Genomic DNA, 15,273 nt, shown 5'->3' with positions numbered 1-15,273 from the left:
AGCATCGCCTGGTGAGCTATATGCCAGCGCGTTTGGCGGGCCTCTGACTGCTTTGCGAGCGGTTTCCTTTTGAAATGTTGCCCAATGATTTTTAAGGGTCTTTGAAATCCTCTCCCTGGTGATGCATGAGAGCCCTTGTCTGTAGCCATTAATCTCCAAAACAGCCCAAGAGAGACTCAGTCTCATCTGTGTTCATTTCCAAACAGTCTAGGGCAAGCTCCACAACCCCCCCACAGCCCCCCCACCGTTGTTTCTCCCTGTTGTTCTGTGGCTCCTCACCAGTCAGCTCCACTGCCCCCACTCCCACTCCCAGCCCCAAACCTACTGTCTCTTTCTTTGAGTTAAAGACTCAGAAAAGTACACACCCAGAGTGTCAGCCATCAGGAGACCCACATCCCAGTGCCAAGATCTTCCCTTATTTTGAGCAAGTTATTCCACATGCCCTCCCTGGATTTCAGTTTTGATATCTATAGAACAGGATTCATTCTGGCCTCCCGCCACTTCTCTGCTGGTCTCCTGGGCCCTCCTGCATTTCCACTGTGGACAAAGAAGACTTTTGTTCCTGCTACTCTTCCCAAATGCTCCCCTCCCTTTCAGGTTAGCCCCTCACATGTCCTCAGCCCTGACTCCCATTAGCCCTCTTCTGGGGTTATAGCTTTCTTCTTGAGACCCACATAACCCCAATCTGATCTCACTGAGCACCAGGGCCACCTCCGCCAGGAAGTGTTTCATGACTACCTTGGCCTTGGTTACCTGTATCTCTTCTGGACTGCCACCCCATGGGAGAATAGCTTAGTCCTTAATAATAAGAGCAAGAGCAATAGTTATAACCAGCTTTACCGAGCAACTGCTATGTGCCAGCACTATGATGGAAGTTTTATATATACATAAAATATATATTCATATATGTAATACATATGTAAAAATATATACACATATATTTTTACATATATATGTACATATATGTAAAATATACTATTTCTTTCAGTCTTCCCAACAGTCCTGCGCTGTAGGTATTGCTTTTCCTGCTTTACAGATGAGGAAACTGAGGCCCAGAGAGGTGAGGTGATGTCTCAAGGTCACACAATATGTAATGACTAAGCCAGAGTTTTCCCCGCTAATAAGAATGATCTTGTATTGAGGCCCTGCTGTGTCAAGCAGAGTCTGTACTTCATTCCCCACAACAGCCCCTCACAAAGTAGGCAGTACTACCCCCATTTTATAGGAAAAAAGCAAAGGCCAGAGAAGGGGCTTGGCCACCCACAGCTTCTCAGCCAACACAAGAGTGAAATTCAAAGTCAGACCTGCTTCACCCCACCCTCACAGTCCGAGAGATGTGCTCACCTGGGCCCCAGCCTAGAGGACAGTCCCACGTCCCAAGTCAGCAGCCCGCCTTCTAGGAGACAGTGCACCTGCCCTGAGCTGTGACCTCGAAGGAAGAAGGTTAGAAGGCCACGCTGATAGAGAAGGTCCAGGGAGCATGAATAATGAGAACTCTCTTCTGAGGGTCTTTTCATTCTTTCTCTCCGAACACAGATATCTACGGAGCAGCCCTCTGGCCAAGGGTGTGCCTGCCTCCGTGTCCCTCTGTGCTTCAGGAGGACAAATCACTACCTGTTGCTTCTGGGGAAGTGCTCCCAGAGTGGCCGGTTCTACCAGGGAAGGTGTGCGTGAGAGGCAGCAATGGAAGCTGCACCCCAGTGGGCAGGAGCAGAAACGGGTTGTGATCCAGAGTGCTCCAGCCCTTAGACTGAGTAGGCACAAGGACCAGGGTCATGCATCATATCTGTCTCCAGAGAATGCTGCCAGTGCTGCCTTGAAAGGGCAGTGGACTGGCCTTGGAGGCACTTTGGGGCGTTGTGAAGCAATAAAGGACCCCCTCCCACCTCCTTATTCCAGCAGTGCTTGAATTTCCAGGATCCCCCAAGGAGCCCTTCTGTGTGCCTGAGGTTATGAGGGGGCCTCCTGCAGCACAGGCAAACCCCTCCCAAGGTCTGATTCTGGCCCCTATTTACTCTTCCCTGTGGTTGTTATTACCGAGTTGAGCAATGACCATGATCAAAGGGTGCTGTGAACCTCCTCGCGAAACTTCCTTTGGTTGCTGTAGCTGAGGCCATCTTCTATCTCTTCATAGCTCATCCTCACGACTCACTTCCCACAGTCCTCTCAGTCCCAGATCAGGAATACTTGAATTTCTAATACTGTGGGTATTATGAAGCCTATTTCTGACCATATTTCTCTCTTTGACTTGATTGCTAGGAAATTCAGTCGATAGTCATCTCAGTCTCATTGACTATATAGGACTCTGTGTTCTAGAGTTTTGTCTTCTGTTTCTATTTTGGTTTTCCCTTTAACCTCAATGTCCTCATGTATTTTTATTAAATTTTTTTTATTAAATATATTTCTGTACAAACCTCAAACTAAGTTCCTTTCTGAGACTCTGCTTCCTGGATGCTGAAACAAGACAGGATTTTTACTTGCTTTTATTGAGGTAAAGTACATGCAACATAAACTTTCTTCCATAGCACTGGTGGAAGAGTTAAACAAGATAATGCAGGCCAAATACTTGGCACTATGCCTAGAACAGTTACCACTCACAATCATTAGCTGTTATTACTGTTATTATAGGGGCAAATACAATTAAATAATGATAGTCTTTGGTCTAGGAAGAATTATTTTCTTATGCTCTCTTTGGTCACGAGTGAAGACTAGGAGCTAGGAGTGGTTAGAATTCAAGGTGGGATGTAGCCCACACCCCAAACCACTGCACTGCACAGCCAGCCTCTCCTCAACCCCATGTCATCACAGTCTGGTTCCCCTATTGTCTTTCTAAAGGAGCTCAGGGAGAGAGGCTGGATGGAGTTGGGGCTAGTTGTTCCCCAAAATTTGAATCCTGCATCTTATGCATTGAGCCATCTGCTATGGGAGGTGACCTTAAGAAGAAAACATCTGGAAGGGAAGGGTCAATGTAGAAGGCATCTTAGAACTCCTGGCTCCATTTCTTCCAATTAGAATCAGAAACTCCAGGCATTGCTTAGAGTGTCTAACCCAGCTACTTTATTTTGTTGATGGAAAAACTGAGGCCCAGAGAGGGAAAGGGATTGGAATAAAGTCACACAGTAATTCAAGGGCTTTCTTGCCTGCTCCATAACTGTAGCCAAGACCTCTCTCCTGCACTCCTAGTTGCAACTTCCCACTTGACACTTCTAATTGGAAATCTGACAGATGCCTCAAATTTAACATATCCAAAATCAAAATCCTGATCTCTCCCCAAAACCTGTGCCTGCCAAAGTCTTTCTTCCTCCCTCTGATCAATTTACTTAAATTGAAATTTTGGTGTCATCCTCAACTCTCTCCTTCCCAGGTCCTCCCTGCTTCCACCACACTTGGTCTATCATCAAATCCTATAGTTCAGATTTTCACTACTTGTCACCCATCAGCCCAGGGCACCATCTTCTCTTGCAAGGGTTGTCTCCTCACTGGTCCTGTCCTTCAGCCCTGGAGAACTCTCTTCCTAACATAGGAGTCAGAGTAGCCCTCCAGTGGCTTCCAGTTTTGTTCAAAGTAAAAGCAAAGCCTCCCTGTAGCCCACAGACCCTCCACAAACTTCTCTCCCATGCTCCACTTCTCTGACCTCATTTAAGCCTTTCTCCCCTTCATTCACTCCACTCCAACAAAATCTTCCCTCCTTGACATCACCCCACCCTAGATCTTTGCACTGGCAATTCTCCCTGATGGATACTCTTCTGCTAACATCCATATGACGAGTTTCATCTCTTCCTCTGAGTCTTTACAAAAATTATGGTCTACTATATGCACATAGTCTTGCATATTTTCCTATTCTCCAGAGGAGCTTGGAGAGCCCAAGGCCATTCAATGAGGAAACGCCAGTCCTCTCAACAAATGATGCTTTCCCAGAAAACTGGACATTCACACGCAACTGAATGGCGTTAGCCCTTACTTAATACCAAAGATCTAAACAGAAGAGTTAAGAGCACAAAACTTTTGAAAGAAAACAGGTCAAGTTTCAGGACATTGGATTTGGCAGTGACACCAAAAATACGGATAACAAAAGAAAAAATAAATAACCTGGACTTCATCAAAATTTAAAACTTTTGGCTATCAAAGGATGCTATGAGCAGAGTGAAAAGACAACCCACAAATAGGAGAAAATAGGGTCGTTGTCAGAAACAAAAAAATTTTAAAAATAAAAAAAAACAAGACAAGCAATGACAAAGTTATGGAATAATCGGAACCTTTGTCCATTGCTGTTGGGAATTTAAAATGGTGCAGCCATCATGGAAAATAGTAGGAATGCCTCAAAAAAAACTAACACAGTTACCATATTACCCAACAATTGCATGTCTGAGTATACACACAGAATTAAAAGCCTAGACTCAGATATTAGTACCCAATGTTCACAGCAGCATTATTCTCAATAGCCAAAGGATGAAACAACCAAAATGCCCATCATCCGATAAATGGATGAGGATAATGTGGTGTAGACTCTGGATTGTGGAGAGTTAGCACTTCAAGGGTACAGAAATTAAGTGAGACTTGGTATGTTTTGGTGATGGAGGATGGTGATGGTGACACAACAGTGTGAATGTATTGCATGCCACTGAGCTAGAATTTTATGCTGTATATATTTTACCTCAATAAAAAGAAAGAAGAGCAATGTCCTTCTCTCTGAGGCCTTTCCTGGCCTCTCTCCCCAACAAGATATTTCACATTTCCTTTCTTGCTTTATTTTTTCATCTTAGTGCTTATCGCTATCTAACACGTTGTTGTATTTTTCCTCTTTGTTTATGGCAATAAGGGCAGAGACCACTGTGTCCCCAGCATCAGTCCGGTGCTTGGCACATAAATAAACATTACGTTAAACTAATCAAAGGCACCAAGGCCAGTGGCAACCAAAAAGATCCCTCAGGCCATCTCTAGCAAATTCAGAGGTCCCTAGAGGTGTTCTTCCCTAGAGAGAGGCCAAGGGACCAGGACCCGGAGGCATTTGCCGGCTTCCGCTCGCTACTCCCTGCCGCCTAGGGAGCTGCACTATTAGATTATTAGCGCTGCTGCCAGAGGGCAGGGAGTTCATGGGAAAGTAGCTCAATCCAGGCGAAAGAAAAACCAGAAAGGATTCCTCCTCCTGTCCCCTAGGGGAGGTGACTGATGGCAAGCCCCTGGCAGGGCCAACTGATGGAGCAAGATCTGGGTCAACAAGTCAGCTGCAGCATTTATTGGGCACTCACTGTGTGCCCAGCTCCTTACTGAGTTTACAAGACCGACAAGAGACTTGTTCAGCTTCTAAGACTGATAGTAGAGGGCACACACACTTGCACACGCACATGCACACGCACACATATACCCCAGTAGGTGAAGCAGAGGAGAACTGAGAGCCCTATTTTAAGGTGTCAGCCAGGCATTCTGACAGTGGTGCTGGCACACCTGTCTACACCTGCTCCCAGGTCATCCTATGCTGATCATTTACACTTTGGAGTGAAGTTAATCTAAATATTCTTTCTCTTTAAGGGAGTCGACATCTAATATTTAACTTTCTACTGAAATTTTTATGCCCTGAGAAATGAATTTGAAGCCTCAGGTAGAGTGGAAGAAGAAGTATGTGTGGAAAGTTCTACGACCTTGAATTGGAACTCTAGGGACCTTGGAGTGCCCGTATAGGCCCAAAGTCTTGGAGGGCCTCAGGATAGATGTGATCACCATGAGGGTGGTGGTAGAGGGAGGGGTATGGCCAAGAAGGAGGTTCCTGTCTCAGAACAAGCTGGATGAGATGACAGCATACTGAGGAGGTCAGGAGAAAGATTGTGAAGCCCACTGGCTAAAGTCAAGATGTAAAATGAAGAGGCCATATTTTCTTTCCAGTGACCCCAGATTCATGCCCAATTGCTGGACATTCATGGAACCTCCCAGTGCCAGGGCCTGGACTAAGAGCTGGGGCCACCACTGCATCTGACATTGTCCCTCAGAGACCCCACAGCCCAGGTCATAACAAAGGTCATAAAAAAGGTGGGGAGCTCAGAGGTGCTAGGAGAGCTGAGAGAAGGGGCCCTCTGGCTCTGCCTTCAGGATCTAAAGTGACTTCTAGGAAGGGACAGCATCAGGCTGAGTCCTGAGGGCTTAGTGACAAGTTGGCAGGGGCAGAGGTGAAGGAAGAGAACCCCAGCCTGGGAGATGTGTGTCCCGAGAGCTCATCACCACCTCAGGAACGATGTATGTTCAGTCGTCGTGTGAAAGGTAGCAGAGAAACTTGAGATTGAAGAGGTTGGAGGGACTAGATCCCCGGGGCCCTCGGGTGTCACACTGGGGTTCTTCTTGAGTCCAGAGGTTTAAGAAGGGGGTGTTATTTGATTGTTATTCAAACATGAGTTCGAAGACTTTTCTCTGGCTTTGTGGAGAATGGATGGAGTAGGGTTAGAAGAGACTGGAGCTTATGGAAAAGTTGGGAAGTTACTGATCAATCCAGAGGATAAACATGGGAGGCACCAGAACTTGCAGATTAGCCAAGGAGATGTAGGAAAGTGAGGGTGAGGCTTTGTCAAGGATAAGCCTGAGTTTGCAGCCTGGGTAAGCGGAAGCATGATGGCTTCAGTCCCTGAATCTGAGGTGGGGTAGAAATGATGGAAACATTTTTGAAGTGTCTGTTGGATATTCTGGTGGGAGTCTATGAAGTTCTGGAGCTCAGAAGGGAGATCACAGCTGGAAACCCAGGCTCGAGAGCTACCTACACACAGAGAGCACATGAAACCAGGACCAGGAAATCGATCACCCAGAGATGGGGTAGCACTAAGAAGAGTTCAGGGAGCACCCCCAAGCCATTCCAGCACTTGAGGTTGGGATGGGAATGTTAGGTTGCAAAGGTGATGAAGAAAGAGCAACCAGAAAGATCAGCTCTGGGAGTGAAGGGACTGGAAGCTCATCTGCAGAGTTGGTCATTCAGTTGTTCAACAAACAAGTATTGCCAGCTTGTGGTTGCAGAGAGTGCAGAGAAGGGCTGAGAATTGTTTTCCTGCTCAGGATGCTTGATCAGCCTCCCTTCATCAGCAATCACTCCAAATCCTATAGGAAGGGAGACCCTGCAGGCCTTCTGCCCTCCTTCCTCTCCAGACTATTTATGCTCCTGTGCTGGAAGGCAGTATGGGTCTCAAGTCAGAAAACATAGGTCTGAATTTCATCTCATCTCAGACATATAGAAGCTCAATGACCTTTGGCAACTTGCTTGACTTCTCTAAGCCCAATTGGCCCCATCTATGAAATGGGGACAACAGTTACTACTCAGAATTATTTTGAAGATCATGGAGTATATGTGTACAAAAAGCACCTGGTAGAGTGCCTGGCACATAAAAGGGGCTTCAGAGCCACTATTCCATCTTTGAACAAACACCCACTGGGTGTCTTCTGTGTTTCCAGACACAGGGAGAATCCTGGGAAAACAAAAATATTACAGGGTTCTTTTTCTCAAGAAATTAATGGTACAGTGAAGGAAGTAGCAAGTAACAGACAAAGGCTGGCCAGTGAGATTAGGACCGTGTCGCTGAAACTTGTACTAGAGGTAGGAGGGCCCTGGCCTCTATTCTGGTTCTTCTCTTACTTGCTGTGTGACCATGAGCACTAATTTGGCCCCTCCAATCTCCAGGTTCATCTGCAAAATGGAGATAGTATTACTGCTAGGTGTTGTCCATTGTGAGGAGATTGCCAGGAAGGAGAAGCAGTTGGTTTGTCCAAAATTCAGGACATTTATTTCCAGTTTCTGGGAACCTTGAGGAAAAGCTGAAATGAAGGCCAGGCGGTAATAGAAATAATTTGGAGGAGAAAAATTAAGCCAGCAAGAGAATAAGCCAGGGATCATTGCCCTCTGGCTCCCACGGCCTCTGTCCCCGGCTCTATCGACATGAAGGGGAGCTGCTGAGGAGTTTCCAAACCAAAAGGGAAAACAAGTGCATTCTTGAGATTAGCTGAGGCAAACAAGAGCCAGGAGAACCTCACATTCCCATGGACCCCGCCCAGCTGTCCCCAGGAGAGGGGCTGGGGCATCAGCAGGGGGGGACAGAGGCCTGGGGGTGCTGAAGAGGCCCTACCTGTGAATGGGTACCCTCTGGCACCCATTCTGGTCCCAGAGACCACACTTTGGGCTACTGCTCTGTTTCCCACAGTCCAGGGTTCAGCAAACACTCACGGAAAACTGGACCCTCTCAGCCACCACACACCTGTCAAGGCCTCCTGGGAATCGGAGCCTATGTCAGGCTTGGAGGGTGCACAAAACAGTAGCTAGGATCACAGCCTTTGAGCTCCCTGAGGAGCCCCTGTGTGCTGTGAAGTGAGGTAGCAAGAACCGAAAGCATGACCTGTGCTGAGATGACCTGTGCTGAGATGGGTTCAAGGTCGTGGGATCAGACAGAGCCCCAAGACTTGTTTCCCAGTGGGGTGGCCACAGAGCAATCCCCTAGAGCCCACGTAGTCACATGATTATTCACGGAGCTGGAGTGTGAAGGAGCCACTGCTGCCCCAGCAGTAGGAAAAGGGCTGGAACAGGAGACTTGGCTCTCTAGACCCTACCATTCTCATGACTTGGTGGAAACGTCAGACTTGTCATATTACTTTCCCACAAAAAAAGGTTAAAGACCTCCTCAGCTCCCCTCTCAGGGTGGTCCACCAGTCCTTAAAAATGACAGCCCTCCCCCAAGGGCTGTCTGTCTATCTTGGAAGGAAAGGCCAAGTCCAGAGACCCAGGGGTGTCCCCAAGGCTCTCTCTTCCCTCAGGCTGATTCCTCTTTCTCTTCTCTGCCCTCTTCCCCCACACCAGGTCACTCCCTGCTTATTTACTTGCATTAGGATGGGCCTCCTGTTCCCCTGGAACTTCAGGAGAGAGATGAAGAGTGACTATACAGAGAACAGACAGCAGCAGACCCGGGGCAGGCGGGACCCCCCGTGGGCCTGTGCCATGGAGTGGGGGCGGGGGGCAGCCTGAGCATGTGCCCACAGCAACAGCTATAACAACAGCAGCATGGCGGCGGGGTAAAAGAGAAACTGAGGCTGTGTATCTCTACCTTGGCTGCAGTGAAACCTGAAACCATCAGGAAGTGAATTTGAGGAATTCTGTCCTTGTCCCGATGATCAGGTAAGCTGATCAGGTAAGCCGGCGTTAGACTTTAGTGGCTGGATTTCCTCTCCTGTGGGGATTTTAGAGTGGTTGGTAGAGAAAACAATAAATGAGAAGTTGCCTGGAGTTAACCTCAAATGAGTTTTATTTTTAAAGGTCTGCATTATGGAGACAAAGGGAAATGTGGGGGATGGGAAGGCAGGAAGGAGGAAGAAGAAGAGCAGGAGGGAGAGAAGGAGAGGGAAGAGGAGCAAGAGGAGAGAGAAGAGAGATCCTGAGTCTGGAAAGTCAGAACTCTGTGGATGGGAGGACTCATGTCCACGGGCTCATGAGGCCCTGGCAGTGACAGGCCGTGGGGTGGTTGTGCAGCTGTCCAGCCTTTGAGCGCTAAGCCCTGTGTTCTTGCCAGCCTCAGAGAAGGTCCTTGCAGCCATGCTCACTGGAGAACCAGGAGGCTGCTGGTACCGTCAGCAGAGCCACGCCTCTGAATGATCTGGTGGATCTTCCCAGCAGTATCTGGGCAGCTGTCCTGGGGGCTGCAGAGAAGAAGCCTTGCCACCATGAGCTGCTGGGGCTGCCAAAACACCCTCTCAGCTCACCATTTTTTGGTCCACCATTTTGTAGATCAGTTCACAGCTAGCCACTCCTTACCAGTTACAGGGGTGCTGCTCTGTGTAGTTTCTGTCTTCTTGAGATTGAGTTAAATGTTTTTAAACAGTAAATTATTTTTTAGATAATAAAATAATCTATGAAGATAATATCAAGATGTGGCATATTGAGCACAAATGTCTGTCTGTCCTATAAATCCTTTAAAATGATCACACACACAGTGCACACACACACATACACATACACACAGAGATGCAGTGGAGAAGTGGTTCTGAAACCCCATCCCTCACCCACCCCACACACACAAGCCACTGGGCATGACTGGCTTTTTAGCTGACTTTGTGCCCCAGCCTGCTGCTTTCAGGCATACCCCGTCCTCCATCCCAGCATGTGCAGGTTGTGAGCCTGCACAGGCCCCTGTGAAAACACTGGCGGTGGTAGGCATTTACCACCTGCCACCCCCAGGATGAGTGACCCTAGTGGGGTTCTGGCAGCTGGCCCCAGAATGTACTACCTGTGGGCAGCTCCTAGGCTGCTCTGAAAGTATCTGCAGAGGATGAAGCAGCAGTGGTTCCCCTGCCCTGCTATTTCAGGACATGCAGCCCCACTGGGGCTGGGACTAAGTTTCCCAGCCCAGAGCAAGCCAGTAATGGGGCTCCCACAGTAGAGGCCAAGGGAGTGCTGGATCAATATGGCAAGCTCCACAGTGGAGCCCACCCTGCAACAGCTCTGGGACCCATGTCCTGGTACTGCTGTAGAACAACCCCCATTTGCTAAAACCCCCATTTGCTGAAGGGACACAGGTGCAGCATGCCTCCAGCATCACTGAGGCTGGCTCCAGAAGTGGCTCCTCAGAGTCCACTGGCCCATGAATCTGCCCTGAGGTCAGGGCAGGTCAACTCTGTGCGGATGCTGAGCTATTCTCTTTTAAATCTGGCATCAGGATCATAAATGACCAAGGGCTTGAGTTCATTATTCAGGCTGAGCACCAATCAAATAGTTAGGATCAAAAACAGTCCAATCAGGATTGTAGGGTGAGGGTCCCTGAAGAAAATATAATAGAGTCCCCACTAGGAACTCACTTAGCCGCTGGCCTTTGAAAAAAGAAGAACATTCAGCAGCAGGCCTCTGAAGAAAGAAGGATTCAGTAGACAGCCTCCAAAGCATCATCATCAAGCATATAACCTCACTGGGATTCAGCAGACATCTACAGATCTTCACAGAGACCAGCCCACTGCACCTGCTTCCAGCCCTGCCCCTGATATTGCATGCAAGGACCACTGTCAGCCTCAGCCTGGTGTCTCAAAGAGCTGTTGGCTATTGGTTCATACCAATATACCTATAGCTCACAAAGAATTGTAACACTGGTGTCCCTGACACTGACCCTGGGTGATGCGTGCTGACATAGCACTACTATTCAATCACTGGCACTCTGTCTGTACACCTTTGAGAGCTGCCCAGTGCTTCTGATTGTCCAGCAATGTCTCTGATGCTGTTCCCTCTATTGCTGTCTGGTCCATCATCTGACTCTGTCCAGTCTGGCCTTCAGGCTGTTGCTTTGGGCTGCTGCAGTGTCACCTCAGTGGCCCACCTGTGAACACCTTCAGCTGCCACCACAAGTCGGATCCTGGTCCACAGCTTAGCAGTGTGCCACTAGCTCCACACCCTCATTGATGAGACAGTCCCATCTTGCACAAGTGACCTTTGTTACTGAATGCTGCAGACACCATATGGGGTGAGACAGCTAGCCACTTGTGGCCTTAGAAATGCTTTGTTTCATGGAGGACTTTTGCTATCCACAATGGACAATACCTGGAGAGACTGGTTTGCTTTCCAATGGGAACACTGAGAAAAATTTTCATCTGAGACTGTACCCCAGCATCCATACATTTGATCTTCAACACCATGGAAATGATGGCAAAAAGTGAAGCTAATTTCATACAGGCTTTGTGGCTGCCACTCCCACTCCATCAAGACACAGGAAACTACAAATCCCAGGATCCCCAAAGTGAAGCAGCGAGAACCTAAGAGCAGAGTCAAGCAGCCATTTTCTCTGTTTGTAAATAAAAACCAGCCATGTTAGTGGGGTCGGGCACACTTGGCTAGTGCTCTTGGCCAGGCAGGTTTGGTCTTAGTGGGTCATTTGGGGCTCCAGGTCGGTGGAACAGGTAGGACACATTTAAGAATTTATCTCCCTCTTTTCTCCCTGAGTTGTACATTTCCTCATTCCCCTTCCTTTGTAAATAAACCTTTTGTTAACCTTTAAAAAAATGTTTTGTTTCCCCAATCTCCTGTTTGTTAAATAAACCCTATTGTTCCCTGAGCCTGAGTGGTCTTGTAATTATTAGTGCATGGGTAAGAACCCATAGACAGTGACCTGTCCCCCACCTTGGCACTGTCCTTTGCTTTAGCACTATTTTAAATACTGTCTTTATTACTGCTTTAGTTCTAGTTATGACTATAAAGTAGGAAAAATTCTTGAAAGGCAGAACCCAGTTGGGATCTGACCAATAGAAATAACACCTGTCAAAGACATTCCCGGGGGACCACCACAGTATATGGCACAATTTCAGGGATGTTTCAAGCTCAAAGCTAGTAAGGGGAGAAGAAAGAAGTAACCATCACAATGGTTGCTTGGGGTGTGACATCTGATGCAAGCATGCAAGTGGATCCCTTTACCCTAGCCCACAGGCCAACCAACAGGCTGCAGAAACAAAAGCCTCCAAGCTGAAGGCAGAAGTTTACACAGTAAAACATGAGTCTTGTTATTCCTGTCTGTAGGGCGTAACACTTTTATACACATCTCTCCCCCATAATCATCTTGATTCCCACTTCCAAGAAGAAATTACTAGAAGCAGACTGATGGACATATAGTAAACACAAACAGCATCTCTGTATCACTAGATAGAGAATCTCAAAAGTAAAACACACACCAAAAAAATCACCAGTTATGAAAGAAAGGAATCAGACTCAACAAATAAGACAAGATCTAAGGAAAGAGGGTTAACAGACTCTTTGAGTAACTTTAAAAATATATTGATGCCCTTGGAAGAATAAAGGAGGATATCATATCCATGAAACAAATCAACAACAACAAAAAAACTCCCATTCAAAAAAACAAAGTTTTCAGAAATGAAAAATAAACTTGTCAAAAGTATAAAACTCAATTAAATACACTACATTCAGGAAAGACAAAGCTAAGGAATAAATTAGTGTACTAAAAGATTATTCTAATTTCTTTATAATTCAAGGCAGAAGTTTAAATAACAAGAAGGTACAAAAATAACAATTACAAATTCTAGTATATGTCTCGTAGGAGTTCTTGGAGAAATGAATAGAGAAGGGAAAAAAGGAGAGGGAGAGAGGAGATTATAGAGAAAATAAAAGACACTGAATCTTCTAAGAAGGCAAACTAACACAGACACAATGTCATTCTGTGGAAACCAACCCTGAAGACACCCCAGATGAGAAAGGGAGAGGAGGAGAGTAAGAATTGCAATATGTAACCTTTGAGTAATCACACCACTCCAGGGCAACAGAGGGCAGTTCTGTCATGATGTGTGTTCTGGGGGAAGGAGGATGGGAAATGGCAGCTCAGGCCATAAAAGAACTGAGCACCATGGAAGGGAGATAGGGTAGAGGAGAGGTTTGGTCTGTCATTTACTCCCTCACACATTGCTCCGGGAATATGGTTTTCCCTTGACTTCTGTGACAGAAGACAGCAACAAGGTAATATCAAGTCCCACTGGGATATGGAGTAGTTAAACAGCAGGTGACAAAATACCAGCTGACTTCTGCTATCTCTCCTCCCCTCACTACTCTCCACAATCTAATGACCAGCTGGCTGCAGTTGGGAGGGATCAGGTCTTCACAAATTAGCAGTGCTAGGATATAGATGGTGATTGTAACTGCAGAGGTCCCTCACTCTGAGACACGTCTCTCCCATCTCCCCCTTGTCTGAACACTTCAGGAGGAGAAAAAGAAGTCTCACTCTTCAGTGTCCTCACCTCATCATGGTAGGGAGTTAATACCCCCCAGGGATTTACATGGACAAACAGAGAGGCAGCTTTGGACTCTGACTGCCATAAAGAAAAGAGAGACTGAACAATCTCAAGGAGGTGAAACAAAACTAAAAGGCAAATAAAACATCTAAAAATAGGCTTATTAAATGCCCTCCAAGATGTTGGAGGTCACTGGAAACAAAAAGGAGGAACAGAAGTCACAAAGGAAAACACCTTAAAATCATGGGTATGAAGCACTAACTAAATGGAACAAAGAGCTCAATGGGCAGGTGGAATGGCAGAATACATGTAGCTGAAGAAAGAATCTGCACATTCAATGATCAGGTGGAGGCACTCTCTCAGTTGGCATCATGAGGGACTGGAAAATATGAAAGACAAGTTCAGAGATTAAAAGGGCAAGAAGGGGGCCTACCCAGCGGTTGGCACAGCGGTTGAGTGCTGGGCTGCAAAGCTCCCCACAGCCTCTGCAGTGCTGGTTCAATCCACAGCCAGCCTGCAAGAGTCCCACATGGCACACAGACCTCTCCTGCTGTGCCTGCTGCTCCCCTCAGCAGTGTATTTTGTCAGTCTGCCTGTTCTGCTCCCCGCTTTGGCTCTAGTGAATTCTCTCACCCTCCCAACACTTCTGACTGTATCAGTGCTTGTATAAATAAATAAATAAATCTTTTTTTTTTAAAAAAAGGGCAAGAAGGACTCACAGAATAAGCTATTTGAGACAAAAGAAATACTTTAAGAGGAATTAGTTCTTTAGAGGAAGAAACACTTGAGTAAATAATGACTAAGAATTTCACAGAATCGAGGAAAGATGAGATCTCAAATGGAAAGGACATGTAAAGTGAAGACAGTGAAAGGGGGAGAAAAAAACTTTTCACATTACACTGAGATAAAGAACACTAAAGACAAAGAAAAAAAAATTAAAGTGACCATAGAGAAAAGACAGATCACCTATAAAGAAACTAGAATCAAACTGTCAACAGTCTTATCAACAACAACATTGCCTTACAAGAGGACAAAGACTATGGTTTTCAAAGAGATGAAATAAAAGACCTGAACGCCAGACCAGGAGCGCAGGGGAGTATGTACCCGCATCGCCATTTTAGAACAGGGACCTTTCGTCAAACTGGCAGAAGGTTCCTGGCGGAGCCAGAGGTAAGCTGGGAAGTTCACCCATGCCAGGCACCTTCTGGACAGCAGTCCGAGCCCAGAGGGGGAGTAGGCACCCACAGCTGGGGCAGACTGGGCATGCAGGGGAGTGCGCCATTTTAGAACAGGGAACTTTCTTCAATAAAGACTGCTTGAAACTGGCAGAAGGCTCCCCACGGAGCCAGTGGGAGAAGGTTCCCTGTGCAGTCAGAGGTGAGCTGAAGGCCCCCACAAGTCTGGTCCCACCTGGCAGAAAGCTGGAGCCCAGAGGGGGATCCAGTTTTTTTGGAACCCAGAGTGCAATCCACCTGCCCCACCTCCAGGGAAGTTTGTGGGACTTCAAGACACACCTTTGTAATTAAACACAGAAGGAGGAAATATTCT

The sequence above is a fragment of the Talpa europaea genome, assembly GCF_964194135.1.
Source record: "Talpa europaea genome assembly, chromosome: 4".
NCBI lineage: Eukaryota > Metazoa > Chordata > Mammalia > Eulipotyphla > Talpidae > Talpa > Talpa europaea.
Note: the sequence above shows the minus strand (reverse complement) of the source record.